Genomic DNA, 4,756 nt, shown 5'->3' with positions numbered 1-4,756 from the left:
GAAAGGACTAAAACTGTCTTTTGCAGAATATTTTTATTACCTCAGAAATGACTAAATAATCTACATAAATACAGTAGTACTGTCTGTTGTATGTCCATGTAACTACTTTCCATGGTGTAGATGGATCTTCACCAAAATTGATATGAAGGTTCATTGGGTCCATGGGGAGATACATACAAATTTACAGTTTCACATTTTGCATTTTTTAAAATTACATATAAGGGAAGCAAGTTTTAAAGACCTAAGATAACCTTCCATTAATCATGAATTTACATAACTTCCATCCAGGGGACAGGTACTCCAGCTAGTAGTATATAATATGGTACATTTCTGTTCTCTAATAAAGGGCTAATCATGGTTTTTAAAAAAAGTGTCCCCCAAATAAGAAGTATTTTGCAGAGAACATTTTTATTATATGAAAATGAAGCCTAACTAGCACATGTGAACACAAACACAATTCAGTTACATAATTGCTAGTTGAACTCCAAAGTTTTTGAAACATAACATACCTGTTAATGGCATCTGAAATTTTTTGGTCTCCTCCAACTCTTTCTTCAAAGTCTCTGATACTAAGGCCTGTCTTTCTCCAATGGTATTTCTTTTCTCCAGAACAGCAAACCCAGCATCAGCTGCAGCAGACTGTCTGGCTTGTTCTAACATGCTCTTGGTAGGTATACCAGATAAACCGAGTTTAGCATTTTCCTTCTTCTGATTCAATGTTTTAGCCCATCGTTCCATATCCTATAAAGAATAATATTATCTTAACATTTTGATTTGTAGATTTTCCTTTCAAAATATTATTTTTTGTTACCTTACATTTTATTAGTGTCAAATGATATATTTTAGTAAGAGACAGTCGTTTATTGTATTACACTTTAGTAAGAGACAGTTGTTCATTGTAATACACTTTAGTAAGAGACAGTCGTTTATTGTAATACACTTTAATAAGAGACAGTCGTTTATTGTAATACACTTTAGTAAGACAGTCGTTTATTGTAATACACTTTAGTAAGACAGTCGTTTATTGTAATACACTTTAGTAAGAGACTTGTGTTTATTTTTGGGGACAGGTGTAAAAACAAAAAAATGTTATGAATAATCAGGCTAGAAATTCTTGAATCTTTCATTTCAGGTGGTACAGACACGGAATCAACAAAAGATGAAAAATCCAAAAATAGAGACAAACAAGATAAAGTCAAGATTGCCAAGAAAATAGCCAAAGTAAGTATACAGTCTTCTTACCCTAGTTTTTCAGCTGATTGGACAGTGCATTATATAATGAATGACTGTCTCTTAATAAAATGTATTACAATAAACTACTGTCTCTTACTAAAGTGTATTACAATAAACTACTGTCTCTTACTAAAGTGTATTACAATAAACGACTTTCTTACTAACGTGTATTACAATGAACGACTGTCTCTTACTAAAATGTATTACAATAAACGACTGTCTCTTACTAAAATGTATTACAATAAACTACTGTCTCTTACTAAAGTGTATTACAATAAACGACTTTCTTACTAAAGTGTATTACAATAAACGACTGTCTCTTACTAAAATGTATTACAATGAAAGACTGTCTCTTACTAAAGTGTATTACAATAAACGACTGTCTCTTACTAAAGTGTATTACAATAAACGACTCTTACTAAAGTGTATTACAATAAACGACTCTCTTACTAAAGTGTATTACAATGAACAACTGTCTCTTACTAAAGTGTGTTACAATAAACGACTGGGTCATGGACTTTATGCTGCTGTTCCTCTCTGCATAGGAAATTGCAGTCTATGCTGGAATCACCATGGAGACAACATCACTTGCCAGATGTCTTACTTGTAGGCACATATTGAAACTAGCGAGCATTTCAGTTTTTTCTCTCGCCTCTCTCTGTTCTACAACATACCTTTAATCAGTACTATTTGATGTGAATTGTTATCTTTTTTTTTTACATTTGGTCAAATATTTATGTAAATACATGTTTATAGTTTTTTTTTAAATAGTTATGGTGTAAAAGGTGAGCTGTATATAACTTGTTTACTTGCTAAGAAATCAAGAGTTTTGTAGAATTGAAAAACAGTGGTATTCAAAATGTGAATAGAACCATTTGACAAGATTTAAACAGTTTGGATTTTTTTATAAAGAAATGGTTAAGTGCTGTATTCAGCTATTTAAATGACAAAGAACACTAACAGATTTTGTTGTTTTTAGGCGGACTACAATTCTAGTTATCAGTACAATTATGGGGACTTAGGAGGAGATAATGGTAATTTTTTCATGATAAGTTAAATGTTTAGATCTTACTTTGCCATTTTATTTTTAACGATAAACTTATCAACGTTCACCGATAAGTGAATAGAACAGTTTTGAAGGTGAAAATTAACGAGATACAGTCAGTATATGTGTGTGTATGTTTAAAAGTAATGTTTCATACTTAACCTAATAAGAGCATGAGAGTTATATAATTTACAGGTTTGGTTTTTAGATCTGTTTCATACAATGTTACGTAACCTTAGAAAAATTCTAAAAATTGTTGCATGACTTATTTTTAGGAAGGGTTATGGGTGTCAAAAATACTACATTTTTAAAAACTATATATATATATCAAATACCAAAAGTAGATAAGTTTGATATGCCATTTTAAAGAAACACATGGATTTACTCTTGTTAATCCACCCAAGTTATATTATCTGAACATATTATGTAGCTTTTTTTTTTCTTCCGGTAATTTTTCTCTGTAGCTTGTTACGAGCTCACATGTTGCAGTTAATTATTAGCCAAAGCTTGGAACGATAAGAGGATGAAATGAAAGATTTTGTCAAAATGTTTTTTTCAGAATGATCTTCACTAGCCATAAATGTTTTAAACTTTGATTCATAAATTTATTTGAAGAAGCTGGGACATCATTCTTGAATTTTATCCCATGATTTATATACTCGTTTATTTTCTCTTATAGTTGGTGTAGCCCGGGCTGAAGGGGTAAGTTTTTATTTGTGTGAAACCTTACAAAAACTGTCATGTTACCATCCATTTTATACTCGGATGTTAAAACATAAATCATTAATAAACTTGTTTTGTAATAAAAACTTATTGAATGGCTCATATCTACACCTTTTAAGTTCACAGTTTCCATACCATTTTTTTAATTACAGAGTCCTTACTGTTTTTCGTTTTTTTTGGCAAGTGGTTTGTTGTGATAACAATTCCAGTATAAACATTTTGGGTAAAGTTTGTGTGTATTGATAGAATTTTATTATGTAGTGCTTGACGTGTGGGATTATTTTTTCCTCCATGTAGGACGCTCACAAGTCAGATGGTGTAAAACTGAAAAAAGGAATCCAGAGTAGTGCTACTATTTCTGCAGGCCCTCGAGGAGTTACAGCTTCAAATGTTCAGGTGAAAATACAAGTCTCCTTTTGTGATGATAAGAAAGTAGTTGAATTTAATTTTAACTCTACTAAAACCTTGTGACGTGCCTTTTCCGAATGAGTTAATTAGTAACCAAGTTCACAGAAAATATCTCTGAAGATATATCTAAGTGTAACTGAAATTAAAGTTACAAAATGTAATTAATTACAGAAGTTAAAAGTGCTGAAATGTGAAGATTAAGGTTGTAAGAGTATGTCTTCATTATAACTTCTAATAAATATACCTATATATATAACTGATATATAGAAATTTGTTTCGGTCGATATTAATTTCAAATTATTGCTAAACCCGTTGCACCTAATTCAAACTACGGGATAAGAAATGTTTGACACTGTAAATAAACTTTCAGTAAATTTTGGTGTTATTTCACATGTATGTTACTACTTTTAACAAATATATGGCTAAATAAAAGATTTATGAAGGATGACGTAGCACTATGCTCATATTCATTAATTTAGTAAACCTGGAACAAATGTTGGACTTTCTTCTTTTTTTTATGATGTAAAATGACGAGTACTTGTGATAGATGAAAGGCCATTTTTGCATAATTTACAATGTTATCTCGAACAAATTGTGCAATGTAATAACTTCACGATTTTCTTCTTGTTTTCTGATAGTAGTGGAGTTTTACTAATTACTTTGGATATTTTATTATTAAATATTTCTTTGATCTATTAACAGAAGAAGCTGTACAACCGAAAAATACACAATGTACGTTGGATTTAATTTATTTTGTATACTCTTTGATTGAAATCTTCTCTAAGTCCACAAATTTTATCCTTTTAAGTTGATGGTTGGTTGATATTCTCCGACTCATTTTTTGGGTTCGTTTTTCTGTGTGTCTTTGCATAATTTGTATGTGTTAATTTTTCATGTTATCAGGCTAATCTGGGCTCGGTTGTTGTTGATGGTGTTAGCTATGCTAAGTACCTACCTCCGGATACTTCTACTTACCAGTATGATGATACATCGGGATATTACTATGATCCAAGTACGGGTCTTTATTATGATGCTAACTCTCAGTACTACTATAATGCAGAAGCACAACAGTTTCTATACTGGGATGGAGAAAAACAGACTTATCTACCTGCCCCAACACAGACACCAGTTGCAGGTATGTCTTCTTTTACATATAGTGCATTGTGCCTTTATCTAGTTATTTTGATACAAAGTGGTTTAAGGCTTATCAGAAGGTGAAAGTGTTGCAGGTTTACTGAAAAAAGTGTTTTGTTATTATCTCAGAGGAAAACAAAATATTCCCTTAAGTGGTTGGTTTCATGGTTTTGTCTAAAGATATACTATCCTCTAACTTGTCTAGACTTGGAT

The 4,756-nt window shown here is 31.1% G+C and overlaps 1 long non-coding RNA gene across 2 annotated transcripts; it reads left to right on the top strand.

Annotated features, from left to right (window-relative positions):
- Positions 1-1,747: 1,747 nt before the first annotated feature.
- Positions 1,748-4,504, top strand: LOC106477706. 2 transcript variants are annotated; one of them, XR_002609579.1, is made up of 4 exons: positions 1,748-2,267; positions 2,958-2,980; positions 3,299-3,397; positions 4,313-4,504. It is a non-coding gene; the product is annotated as an uncharacterized LOC106477706 (long non-coding RNA). The 2 variants fall into 2 exon arrangements; XR_001292017.2 differs by having other exon boundaries at positions 1,748-2,980.
- The last annotated feature ends 252 nt before the right edge of the window (positions 4,505-4,756 follow it).

This window comes from Limulus polyphemus, unplaced genomic scaffold (genome assembly GCF_000517525.1).
Source record: "Limulus polyphemus unplaced genomic scaffold, Limulus_polyphemus-2.1.2 Scaffold77128, whole genome shotgun sequence".
NCBI lineage: Eukaryota > Metazoa > Arthropoda > Merostomata > Xiphosura > Limulidae > Limulus > Limulus polyphemus.
Note: the sequence above shows the minus strand (reverse complement) of the source record. Positions and strands in the feature narration are given on the sequence as shown.